The sequence below is a fragment of the Tachyglossus aculeatus genome, chromosome X1, assembly GCF_015852505.1.
Source record: "Tachyglossus aculeatus isolate mTacAcu1 chromosome X1, mTacAcu1.pri, whole genome shotgun sequence".
In the NCBI taxonomy this organism is placed as follows: domain Eukaryota; kingdom Metazoa; phylum Chordata; class Mammalia; order Monotremata; family Tachyglossidae; genus Tachyglossus; species Tachyglossus aculeatus.
The window spans coordinates 134,730,274-134,744,627 of record NC_052101.1 but is presented as its reverse complement, the minus strand read 5'-3'; positions in this window follow the sequence as shown (position 1 = coordinate 134,744,627).

Genomic DNA, 14,354 nt, shown 5'->3' with positions numbered 1-14,354 from the left:
GCTCAATTTTGGGGTTTTTTTAATGATCTCTTTTATAATAATAATAATAATGCTGGTATTTGTTAAGCACTTACTATGTGCCAAGCACTGTTCTAAGCGCTGGGGGGGGATGCAATTTGATCAAGTTGTCCCATGTGGGGCTCCCAGTCTTAATCCCCATTTTTACAGATGAGGTAACACGCCAGGCACTGTACTAAGCCTGGGGGTAGATACAAGCTAATCGGGGGTGGGCACAGTCCACGTCCCACATCAATCAATCAATCAATTTATAATTTATAATTATAATTTATAATTAGAGTATTTATTGAGCGCTTACTGTGTGCAGAGCACTGTACTAAGCGCTTGGGAAGTACAAGTTGGCAACATCTAGAGACCGTCCCTACCCAACAGCGGGCTCACAGTCTGGGGCTCCTAGTCCGAATCTCCATTTTACAGATGAGGAAACTGAGTCCCAGAGAAGTGAAGCGATTTATCCACGGTCACACAGCAGGCAGGTGGCAGAGCCGGGATTAGAACCCAGGCCCTTTTGACTGCCAGGCTCAGAGTCTATCCGCTAGGCCACGCTGCCTCTTGGTACACTATACGGAACTAGCACAGTGCTCTGCCCACAGTAAGCGCTCGATAAATATGACAATGAATAAACTAATCAATCAATCAATCATATTTATTGAGCACTTACTATGTGCAGAGCACTGTACTAAGCGCTTGGGAAGTACAAATTGGCAACATATAGAGACAGTCCCTACCCAACACTGGGCTCACAGTCTAAAAGGGGGAGGCAGAGAACAAAACCAAACATACTAACAAAATCAATCAATCAATCAATCAATCGTATTTATTGAGCGCTTACTATGTGCAGAGCACTGTACTAAGCGCTTGGGAAGTACAAATTGGCAACACATAGAGACAGTCCCCACCCAACAGTGGGCTCACAGTCTAAAAGGGGGAGACAGAGAACAGAACCAAACATACCAACAAAATAAAATAAATAGGATAGAAATGTACAAGTAAAATAAATAAATGAATAGATAAATAAATAAATAGAATAGATATGCACAAGTAAAATAAATACATAAATAGAGTAATAAATCTGTACAAACATATATACATATATACAGGTGCTGTGGGGAAGGGAAGGAGGTAAGATGGGGGGATGGAGAGGGGGACGAGGGGGAGAGGAAGGAAGGGGCTCAGTCTGGGAAGGCCTCCTGGAGGAGGTGAGCTCTCAGCAGGGCCTTGAAGGGAGGAAGAGAGCTAGCTTGGCGGAGGGGCAGAGGGAGGGCATTCCAGGCCCGGGGGATGACGTTGGGTACCTGCAAACTAAGCAGTTGGGTAGTGCAAAACCAAGAAGCGATCCGTTCTCGGCCCACATGGAGCTTACACTCTAAGGAGGACGAGTCTAAGCGACCCATTTCCTAGGCGGCCAAGTGGTGGAGAACTTAGTTTAGGGGAGGGGAAGGAGGGTGGGGAGGAGTCGCCTCACTGGTTTTTCCAGCCGCCGGGGATGCAGGGTGGCATGGAGCCATCCCCTCGCCCGCCCCATCCCCCTGCGACAAACAGGCCGCATTGTGAGGAGGTTGTCTGGAGGAAGGACGCGGTCCTTGGCCGTGGACCAGAAGGCCTCCCGGGCAAAGATGGGGACGGGCGTGGGTTGGTCTCCGTAGCCGCGGTCGGGAGGCGGTTGAGGGATCAGGGTGCAGTTGAGAGAGCGGGGTCTGGATCGCTCCATCAGTGGTATTTGCTGAGCGCTCACTCTGTGCAGAGCATTGTGCTGGGCCCTTGGGAAAGTACAGCGCAGCGGAAATAGCAGACACATTCCCGGCCCGTAAGGCGCTTGCAGGCTAGAGAGGGAGGCAGACAGTAATATGAATAAGTAAGTAATTTATAATATAAGGATATGTCCTCAAGTGCTGTGAGGTTGCGGGTGGGGCGAATAGCAGTAGTAATAATAATAATAACTGTAGTATTTCTTAAGCACTTACTATGTGCCAGGCACTGTAATAATAACGATGGTATTTGTTAAGTGCTTACTAGGTGCCAAGCGCTGTTATAATAATAATAATAATAATAATAATAATTGTAGTATTTGTTAAGCACTTACTATGTGCCAGGCACTGTAATAATAACGATGGTATTTGTTAAGTGCTTACTAGGTGCCAAGCGCTGTTATAATAACAATAATAATGATGGCATTTAGTACAACACAGCGGAAATAGCAGACACGTTCCCGGCCCGTAAGGCGCTTGCAGGCTAGAGAGGGAGGCAGACAGTAATATGAATAAGTAAGTAATTTATAATATGTAATATAAGGATATGTCCTCAAGTGCTGTGAGGTTGGGGGTGGGGCGAATAGCAGTAGTAATAATAATAATAATTGTAGTATTTCTTAAGCACTTACTATGTGCCAGGCACTGTAATAATAACGATGGTATTTGTTAAGTGCTTACTAGGTGCCAAGCGCTGTTATAATAATAATAATAATAATAATTGTAGTATTTGTTAAGCACTTACTATGTGCCAGGCACTGTAATAATAACGATGGTATTTGTTAAGTGCTTACTAGGTGCCAAGCGCTGTTATAATAATAATAATAATGATGGCATTTAGTACAACACAGTGGAAATAGCAGACACGTTCCCGGCCCATAAGGCGCTTGCAGTCTAGAGAGGGAGGCAGACAGTAATATGAATAAGTAAGTAATTTATAATATATAATATAAGGATATGTCCTCAAGTGCTGTGAGGTTGTGGGTGGGGCGAATAGCACTAGTAATAATAATAATAACTGTAGTATTTCTTAAGCACTTACTATGTGCCAGGCACTGTAATAATAACGATGGTATTTGTTAAGTGCTTCCTAGGTGCCAAGCACTGTTATAATAATAATAATAATAATGATGGCATTTAGTACAACACTGCGGAAATAGCAGACACGTTCCCGGCCCATAAGGCGCTTGCAGGCTAGAGAGGGAGGCAGACAGTAATATGAATAAGTAAGTAATTTATAATATGTAATATAAGGATATGTCCTCAAGTGCTGTGAGGTTGGGGGTGGGGCGAATAGCAGTAGTAATAATAATAATAACTGTAGTATTTGTTAAGCACTTACTGTGTGCCAGGCACTGTAATAATAATGATGGTATTTGTTAAGTGCTTACTGGGTGCCAAGCGCTGTTATAATAATAATAATAATAATTGTAGTATTTGTTAAGCACTTACTATGTGCCAGGCACTGTAATAATAACGATGGTATTTGTTAAGTGCTTACTAGGTGCCAAGCGCTGTTATAATAATAATAATAATGATGGCATTTAGTACAACACAGCGGAAATAGCAGACACATTCCCGGCCCGTAAGGCACTTGCAGGCTAGAGAGGGAGGCGGACAGTAATATGAATAAGTAAGTAATTTATAATATGTAATATAAGGATATGTCCTCAAGTGCTGTGAGGTTGGGGGTGGGGCGAATAGCAGTAGTAATAATAATAATAATTGTAGTATTTGTTAAGCACTTACTATGTGCCAGGCACTGTAATAATAACGATGGTATTTGTTAAGTGCTTACTAGGTGCCAAGCGCTGTTATAATAATAATAATAATGATGGCATTTAGTACAACACAGCGGAAATAGCAGACACATTCCCGGCCCGTAAGGCGCTTGCAGGCTAGAGAGGGAGGCAGACAGTAATATGAATAAGTAATTTATAATATATAATATAAGGATATGTCCTCAAGTGCTGTGAGGTTGCGGGTGGGGCGAATAGCAGTAGTAATAAGAATAATAATTGTAGTATTTCTTAAGCACTTACTATGTGCCAGGCACTGTAATAATAACGATGGTATTTGTTAAGTGCTTACTAGGTGCCAAGCACTGTTATAATAATAATAATAATGATGGCATTTAGTACAACACAGCGGAAATAGCAGACACGTTCCCGGCCCATAAGGCGCTTGCAGTCTAGAGAGGGAGGCAGACAGTAATATGAATAAGTAAGTAATTTATAATATGTAATATAAGGATATGTCCTCAAGTGCTGTGAGGTTGGGGGTGGGGCGAATAGCAGTAGTAATAATAATAATAACTGTAGTATTTGTTAAGCACTTACTGTGTGCCAGGCACTGTAATAATAACGATGGTATTTGTTAAGTGCTTACTGGGTGCCAAGCGCTGTTATAATAATAATAATAATGATGGCATTTAGTACAACACAGCGGAAATAGCAGACACGTTCCCGGCCCGTAAGGCGCTTGCAGGCTAGAGAGGGAGGCAGACAGTAATATGAATAAGTAAGTAATTTATAATATATAATATAAGGATATGTCCTCAAGTGCTGTGAGGTTGCGGGTGGGGCGAATAGCAGTAGTAATAATAATAATAATTGTAGTATTTCTTAAGCACTTACTATGTGCCAGGCACTGTAATAATAACGATGGTATTTGTTAAGTGCTTACTGGGTGCCAAGTGCTGTTATAATAATAATAATAATAATTGTAGTATTTGTTAAGCACTTACTATGTGCCAGGCACTGTAATAATAACGATGGCGTTTGTTAAGTGCTTACTAGGTGCCAAGCGCTGTTATAATAATAATAATAATGATGGCATTTATTAAGCCATTTATTATTACTCTATTTATTTATTTATTTTACTTGTACATATCTATTCTCTTTATTTTGTTAGTACGTTTGGTTTTGTTCTCTGTCTCCCCCTTTCAGACTGTGAGCCCACTGTTGGGTAGGGACTGTCTCTATATGTTGCCAATCTGTACTTCCCAAGCGCTTAGTACAGTGCTCTGCACACAGTAAGCGCTCAATAAATACGATTGATTGATGTATATATGTTTGTACATATTTATTACTCTATTTTGCTTGTACATATCTATTCTATTTATTTTATTTTGTTAGTATGTTGGGTTTTGTTCTCTGTCTCCCCCTTTTAGACTGTGAGCCCACTGTTGGGTAGGGACTGGCTCTATATGCTGCCAATCTGTACTTCCCAAGCGCTTAGTACAGTGCTCTGCACATAGTAAGCGCTCAATAAATACGATTGATGATGATGATGATGATTAAGCGCTTACTATGTGCCAAGCACTGTAATAATAATGATGGTATTTGTTAAGTGCTTACTAGGTGCCAAGCACTGTTATAATAATAATAATAATGATGGCATTTATTAAGCCATTTATTATTACTCTATTTATTTATTTATTTTACTTGTACATATCTATTCTATTTATTTTATTTTGTTAGTATGTTGGGTTTTGTTCTCTGTCTCCCCCTTTCAGGCTGTGAGCCCACTGTTGGGTAGTGACTGGCTCTATATGCTGCCAATCTGTACTTCCCAAGCGCTTAGTACAGTGCTCTGCACATAGTAAGCGCTCAATAAATACGATTGATGATGATGATGATGATTAAGCGCTTACTATGTGCCAAGCACTGTAATAATAATGATGGTATTTGTTAAGTGCTTACTAGGTGCCAAGCACTGTTATAATAATAATAATAATGATGGCATTTATTAAGCCATTTATTATTACTCTATTTATTTATTTATTTTACTTGTACATATCTATTCTATTTATTTTATTTTGTTAGTATGTTGGGTTTTGTTCTCTGTCTCCCCCTTTCAGGCTGTGAGCCCACTGTTGGGTAGTGACTGGCTCTATATGCTGCCAATCTGTACTTCCCAAGCGCTTAGTACAGTGCTCTGCACATAGTAAGCGCTCAATAAATACGATTGATGATGATAATGATGATGATGATTAAGCGCTTACTATGTGCCAAGCACTGTAATAATAACGATGGTATTTGTTAAGTGCTTACTAGGTGCCAAGCGCTGTTATAATAATAATAATAATGATGGCATTTATTAAGCCATTTATTATTACTCTATTTATTTATTTATTTTACTTGTCCATATCTATTCTATTCTATTTTATTTTGTTAGTATGTTTGGTTTTGTTCTCTGTCTCCCCCTTTCAGACTGTGAGCCCACTGTTGGGTAGGGACTGGCTCTATATGTCACCAATCTGTACTTCCCAAGCGCTTAGTACAGTGCTCTGCACATAGTAAGCGCTCAATAAATACGATTGATGATGATGATGATGATGATTAAGGGCTTACTATGTGCCAAGCACTGTAATAATGACGATGGTATTTGTTAAGTGCTTACTAGGTGCCAAGCACTGTTATAATAATAATAATAATGGCATTTATTAAGCGCTTGCTATGTGCCAAGCACTGTTCTAAGCGCTGGGGAGGTTACAAGGTGATCAGGTTGTCCCACGAGGGGGGGCTCACAGTCTTCATCCCCATTTTACAGGTGAGGGAACTGAGGCCCAGAGAAGTGAAGTGACTTGCCCGAAGTCACCCAGCTGACAAGTGGCGGAGCCGGGATTTGAACCCATGACCTCTGACTCCAAAGCCCGGGCTCTTTTCCACTGAGCCACGTGGCTTCTCTAAAGCGCTGGGGTAGATACAAGGTACTCAGGTTGTCCCACGTGAGGCTCACAGTCTTATTATGCACATAGTAAGCGCTCAATAAATACGATTGATTGATTGATTGATTATTCCCCATTTTACAGCTGAAGGAATTGAGGCACAGAGAATAATACTAATAATAACATTAATAACGATGGCGTTTATTAAGCGCTTACTATGTGCAAAGCACCGTTCTAAGCGCCGGGGAGGTTACAAGGTGATCAGGTTGTCCCACAGGGGGCTCACAGTCTTCATCCCCATTTTACAGGTGAGGGAACTGAGGCTCAGAGAAGTGAAGTGACTTCACTTAACAGAAGGGAGTTAAATGTCTTAGTACAGCGCTCTGCGCATAGTAAGCGCTCAATAAATACGATTGATGATGTCTGGAGCAGCTGGTGGGGGCAGTGGCTGCGGGAGCGAATTAGGAAGGAGAAGTATTGTTGTCGGGCAATGGAGGGGCCTGAGTTCAAGCAGATAAGAAGGAATTTCAGGTGGACAAGGTCAGAAGGATGTCTGGATTTCCTCCACTCCGCAGCTCAGGCACAGGAGCGGAGGAAGCAGGCTCTGGAGCCCACGGTTGGGTAGGGACTGTCTCTATATGTTGCCAGTTTGTACTTCCCAAGCGCTTAGTACAGCGCTCTGCACATAGCAAGCGCTCAATAAATACGATTGATGATTGACGATGATCCAGGGTGGCGGGTTAGTAGTCCCAGGCCGACGGAGGGACTGTGGAGCAAGAGGGCTCAGTTCGGTGGAGAGGGTGGTGCTGAGCGTGTCGATCTGTGCGTCAGGAGAAGGTAACGTGGGCATGGAGACCAAATGGGGTAGGGTGGCTATAAAATACAGGAGGGGTTCAAAAAAAAAACACACTGGGGAGGTGGTTGTGGGGTTAGGGTGCAGTTGAGAAAGCGGCGTCTGGCTCGAAAAGGGACGGGAAACTTGGCAGCGTGGCTCAGTGGAAAGAGCCCGGGCTTTGGAGTCACGGGTCATGGGTTCAAATCCCGGCCCCACCAGTCGTCAGCTGTGTGACTTTGGGCCAGTCACTTCCCTTCTCTGGGCCTCAGTTCTCTCATCTGGAAAATGGGGATTAAGACTGGGAGCCCCCCCCACGGGACAACCTGATCACCTGGTAACCTCCCCAGCACTTAGAACAGTGCTTTGCACATAGAGGCGCTTAACAAATACCATCATCATCTGACTCGGATCCAGGCAGCAAGAGGGCAATGAAGCAGTAAGCTGTTTCTCTTTCTCCTCACCTTCTTTCTCTCCCTGTCTCTCTCTCTCCCCCACTTCTCTGATTTTCTGTTTCTTTTTTCTTTATAGTATTTGTTAGGCGTTTACTATGTGTTTTAAGCCCCGTTTAGATACAAGTTTTTCAGATTGGACACAGTCCCGGTCCCACACGGGGCTCACAGTCTAAGTAGGAGGGAGAGCAGGTATTGAATCTTCATTTTTACAGTTGAGGAAACTGAGGCGCAGAGAAGTTCGGCGCCTTGCAAGCAAGTGGCCGAACCAGGATTAGAACCCGGGTCCTCTGACTCCCAAGCCCGGGCTTTTTTCACTAAGCCGTGCTGTTTCTTCAGGCGGCATTATCCTCAACTCATCTCTCATTTAACCCACATATTCCATGTCACCAAATCCTGTCAGTTGTACTTTCACAACATTTCTAGACTCCACCCTTCCTCTCCATCCAAGTCAGTCAGTCAGTCGTATTTATTGAGCACTTACCGTGCGCAGAGCACTGTACTAAACACTTGGGAGAGTACACTCTAACAATAAACAGACATATTCCCTGATGCCACTATGCCGACCCAAGCACTTATTCATTCATTCATTCATTCAATCGCATTTATTGAGCACTTACTGTGTGCAGAGCACTGTACTAAGCGCTCGGGAAGTACTAGTTGGCAACATACAGAGACGGTCCCTACCCAGCAACTGGCTGACAGTCTAGAAGGGGGAGAAATAATAATGATAGCATTTATTAAGCGCTTACTGCGTGCAAAGCACCGTTCTAAGCGCCGGGGAGGTTACCAGGTGATCAGGTTGTCCCACGGCGGGCTCCCAGTCTTCATCCCCATTTTCCAGATGAGGGAACTGAGGCCCAGAGAAGTGAAGTGACTTGCCCAAAGCCACACGGCTGGCAATTGGCAGAGCCGGGATTTATCCTGCCTTGATTACCGCATCCATCAGGAGAAGCAGCATGGTGTGGTGGATAATAATAATGATGGGATTTGTTAAGCGCTTACTACGTGCAAAGCACTGTTCTAAGCGCTGGATAGACTGTGAGCCCACTGTCGGGTAGGGACTGTCTCTATATGTTGCCATCTTGTACTTCCCAAGCGCTTAGTACAGTGCTCTGCACACAGTAAGCACTCAATAAATACGATTGATTGATTGATTGATTGATGGAGCGCGGGCCTGGGAATCAGGAGGTCACGGGTTCTGATCCCGGCTCGGCCACTTGTCGTCTGTGTGACCTTGGGCAAATCACTTCACTTCTCTGGACCTCAGTTACCTCATCTGGAAAATGGGGATGGAGACTGTGAGCCCCATGTGGGGCAGGGACCGTGTCCAACCTGATTTGCTTGTATCCACCCCAGCGCTTAGTACAGCGCCTGGCACATAATGCTAATAATCATACTAATGGTATTTGTTAAGCGCTTACTATGTGCAAAGCACTGTTCTAAGCACAGGGGGGGGATACAAGGTGATCAGGTTGGCCCACGTGGGGCTCACAATCTTCATCCCCATTTGACAGACGAGGGAACTGAGGCCCAGAGAAATGAAGTGACTTGTCCAAAGCCACACAGCTGACAGGTGGCGGAGCCGGGATTTCAACCCATGACCTCGGACTCCAAAGCCCGGGCTCTTTCCTCTGAGCCATGCTGCTTCTCTAGTAAACATAGTAAACGCTCAACAAATACCATTATTATTATTATTATTATTATTATTATTATTATTATTATTATTATTATTATTATCAGCCTCCTCACTGACCTCCCTGTCTTCTGTCTCTGCCCACTTCAGTCCCTACTTCACTCTGCTTTATCCACGCTGTCCCTGTCTTTCTTCGCCACCCCTCTACCCAGAAAAGGCCCGGAAAATAGCAGGGATGAGGGGAGGGAAGCTTTCGGTTGGGTCAAATGATTTGGTTAGGCGGTTCGAGATCTTTCTTTTCATCCAGTTGGTACGGAATCGGTGGAAGGCAAGCTTTAGCCGTGAATCTCTCCAGCATAAACCTCAGCTCAAGTTAACGGAAAACCATCCCGCTGGATTTCTGAGGGGGCTCGCTGAGATCAACTTTCCAATTTGGGGGCGAGAGTCCATCCCCAGCCAAACCCTTTCAAGCGGAGACTCGCCCTTGCCTCGTCCAGACCGAAGGGGAGGGTTTGCCGAAACCTCTCGCATCACTTCTCTGGGCCTCAGTTTCCTCATCCGTAAAGTGGGGATGAAGACTGTGAGCCCCCCGCGGGCCAACCTGATCGCCTTGTAACCTCCCCAGCGCTTAGAACAGTGCTTTGCACACAGTAAGCGCTTAATAAATGCCATCATCATTATCATTCCAGCCAGGAGTCGACGGCCTTAAAAAATGGGCCGGTTGCCACCCGGATACCTTCCCCTGACCTCCCTCCTCCCGGCTCTCCTGCCTTCACGGTGGGCCATCAAGCCCCAAACTGGGAGCCAAGGAGGGCGAGCCTGCGGTGACCCCCGTTTCCCGGACCAAGTGGGAGGTGGGTGGGTGGGGACCCCCTAAATGGTCCTCCGGGAGAGATGGCCCCATCTTGAGTGGACTTCCATTCCCCACCTTTAACCCTAGAACTGCGCAAATGTGTTTGCGCCTTTCACCGCTGCCTGGCTCTGCACCCTCAATCCAACCATTTACGGACTGGAAGATCGTTCATTCGTTGTCGTATTTATTGCCATCTCCTCGCCCCCTCCTACCTCACCATCCCTCCTCTCCTGTTAGGCCCCAGCCCGCCCAGTTTGCTCCTCTTACCGTGAACCCTCTCAGTGTCCCTTGGTCTCGTCCATCTCGCCACCGATCCCTCACCCACGTCCTCCCTCTGGCCGGGACCGCCCTCCCTCCTCAAATCTGACAGAAAATTACTCTCCCCCACTTATTACTCTATTCATCATCATCAATCATATTTATTGAGCGCTTACTATGTGCAGAGCACTGGACTAAGCGCTTGGGAAGTACAAATTGGCAACATATAGAGACGGTCCCTACCCAACAGTGGGCTCACAGTCTAAAAGGGGGAGACAGAGAACAAAATCAAACATACTAACAAAATAAAATAAATAGAATAGATAGGTACAAGTAGAATAAATAAATAAATAAATAGAGTAATCATCATCATCATCATCATCAATCGTATTTATTGAGCGCTTACTATGTGCAGAGCACTGGACTAAGCGCTTGGGAAGTACAAATTGGCAACATATAGAGACGGTCCCTACCCAACAGTGGGCTCACAGTCTAAAAGGGGGAGACAGAGAACAAAATCAAACATACTAACAAAATAAAATAAATAGAATAGATAGGTACAAGTAGAATAAATAAATAAATAAATAGAGTAATCATCATCATCATCATCATCAATCGTATTTATTGAGCGCTTACTATGTGCAGAGCACTGGACTAAGCGCTTGGGAAGTACAAATTGGCAACATATAGAGACGGTCCCTACCCAACAGTGGGCTCACAGTCTAAAAGGGGGAGACAGAGAACAAAACCAAACATACTAACAAAATAAAATAAATAGAATAGATATGTACAAGTAAAATAAATAAATAAATAGAGTAATAAATATGTACAAACATATATACATATATACAGGTGCTGTGGGGAAGGGAAGGAGGTAAGATGTGGGGGATGGAGAGGGGGAATATTGATTTATTTTACTTGTACATATTTATTCTATTTATTTTAGTTTGTTAATATGTTTTGTTTTGTTCTCTGTCTCCCCCTTCTAGACTGTGAGCCCACTGTTGGGTAGGGACCGTCTCTCTATGTTGCCAACTTGTACTTCCCAAGCGCTTAGTCCGGTGCTCTGCACACAGTAAGCGCTCAATAAATATGATTGATTGATTGATTGATGTATAGATGTTTGTACATATTTATTACTCTATTTATTTTACTTGTACATATCTATTCTATTTATTTTAGTTTGTTAGTATGTTTGGTTTTGTTCTCTGTCTCCCCCCTTTTAGACTGTGAGCCCGCTGTTGGGTAGGGACCGTCTCTAGATGTTGCCAACTTGGACTTCCCAAGCGCTTAGTCCAGTGCTCTGCACACAGTAAGCACTCAATAAATACGATTGATGATGATGATAATAATAATAATAATGGCATTATTATGCAGCGTGGCTCGGTGGAAAGAGCCTGGGCTTTGGAGTCAGAGGTCATGGGTTCAAATCCCGGCTCCGCCAATTGTCCACTGTGTGACTTGGGGCAAGTCACTTCACTTCTCTGGGCCTCAGTGCCCTCATCCGGAAAATGGGGATTAAGACTGTGAGCCCCCCGAAGGACAACCTGATCACCTTGTAACTCCCCAGCGCTTAGAACAGTGCTTTGCACATAGTAAGTGCTTAATAAATGTCATTATTATTATTATTATTATTGTTATTATTATTATTATCTTCTAGACTGTGAGCCCACTGTTGGGTAGGGACCGTCTCTATATGTTGCCAACTTGTACTTCCCAAGCGTTTAGTACAGTGCTCTGCACACAATAAGCGCTCAATAAATACGATTGATTGATTTATTAAGCGCTTACTATGTGCAAAGCACCGTTCTAAGCGCTGGGAAGGTTACCAGGTGATCAAGTTGTAACCTGTATATATGTATATATGTTTGTACATATTTATTACTCTATTAATCTTACTTGTACATATCTATTCTATTTATTTTATTTTGTTAATATGTTTGGTTTTGTTCTCTGTCTCTCCCCTCTAGACTGTGAGTTGGGTAGGGACTGTCTCTATATGTTGCCAACTTGTGCTTCCCAAGCGCTTAGTACAGTGCTCTGCACACAGTAAGCGCTCAATAAATACGATTGATTGATCAAGTTGTCCCACATGGGGCTCACAGTCTTCATCCCCATTTTGTCTGTCTCCCCCTCCATTCATTCATTCAAGACTGTAAGCTCATTGTGGGCAGGGAATGTGTCTGTTAACTGTTATATTGTAATAATAATCATAATAATGGCATTTGTTAAGCACTTACTATGTGCAAAGCACTGTTCTAAGTGCTGGGGGGATACAAGGTGATCAGGCTGTCCCGCGCGGGGCTCACAGTCATCATCCCCATTTTACAGATGAGATAACTGGAGGCTCTGAGAAGTGAAGTGACTTGCCCAAGGTCACACAGCAGACATGTGGCGGAGCCGGGATTCGAACCCACGACCTCTGACTCCAAAGCCCGGGCTCTTTCCACTGAGCCATGCCACTTTGTGTAGTCTCCCAAGTGCTTAATACAGTGCTCTGCCCACAGTAAGCACTCAATAAATACGATTGAGTGAATGAATGAATGAATTCAGGCTCTGCCACTTCCCTGCTGTGTGACCTTGGGCAAATAATGATAATAATAATAATAATAATAATGATGGCATTTATTAAGCGCTTACTATGTGCAAAGCACTGTTCTAGGCGCTGGGGAGGTTACAAGGCGATCAGGTTGTCCCACGGGGGGCTCACAGTCTTAATGCCCATTTTCCAGATGAGGTAACTGAGGCCAGAGAAGTGAAGTGGCTTGCCCAAAGTCACACAGCTGACAAGTGGCGGAGCCAGGATTCGAACCCATGACCTCTGACTCCAAAGCCCGTGCTCCTTCCACTGAGCCACACTGCTTCCACTTCCCTGCTGTGTGACCTTGGGCAAATAATAATAATAATAATGAGGGCATTTATTAAGCGCTTACTATGTGCAAAGCACTGTTCTAAGCGCTGGGGAGGTTACAAGGCGATCAGGTTGTCCCACGGGGGGCTCACAGTCTTAATGCCCATTTTCCAGATGAGGGAACTGAGGCCAGAGAAGTGAAGTGGCTTGCCCAAAGTCACCCAGCTGACAAGCGGCGGAGCCGGGGTTTGACCCCGTGACCTCTGACTCCAAAGCCCGGGCTCTTTCCACCGAGCCACGCTGCTTGGCTTCTCTGTGCCTCAGTTTCCTTATCTGGAAAACGGGGATTCGACACCTGTCCTCCCTCCCCCTTAGACGGGGAGACGGGGATTGTGCCCAACCTGAAGATCACGTATCTACCCCGGGGCTCAGTACAGTGCTTGGCACAGAGTAAGCCCTTAATAAATCCCACAGTTGTTTTAGTCATCGTAATCACTAATAATAATGATGGCATTAGTTAATAATAATAATAATAATAATAATAAAATTTATTAAGCGCTTACTATGTACCAAACACTGTTCTAAGCGCTGGGATAGATACAAGGTAATCAGGTAATCACTGAGAGGGCTTTGAGTACCTCCTTCCCTTCCCCACAGCACCTGTATATATGTATATATGTTTGTACATATTTATTACTCTATTTATTTTACTTGTACCTACTTATTCTATTTATTTTATTTTGTTAGTATGTTTCGTTTTGTTCTCTGTCTCCCCCTTCTAGACTGTGAGCCCACTGTTGGGTAGGACCGCCTCTATATGTTGCCAACTTGGACTTCCCAAGCGCTTAGTACAGTGCTCTGCACACAGTAAGCGCTCAATAAATACGATTGATTGATTGCCAGCTTGTACTTTCATCAATCGTATTTATTGAGCACTTACTATATGCAGAGCACTGTACTAAACGCTTAGTACTTTCCAAGCGCTTAGTACAGTGCTCTGCACACAGTAAGCGCTCAATAAATACGATTGATTG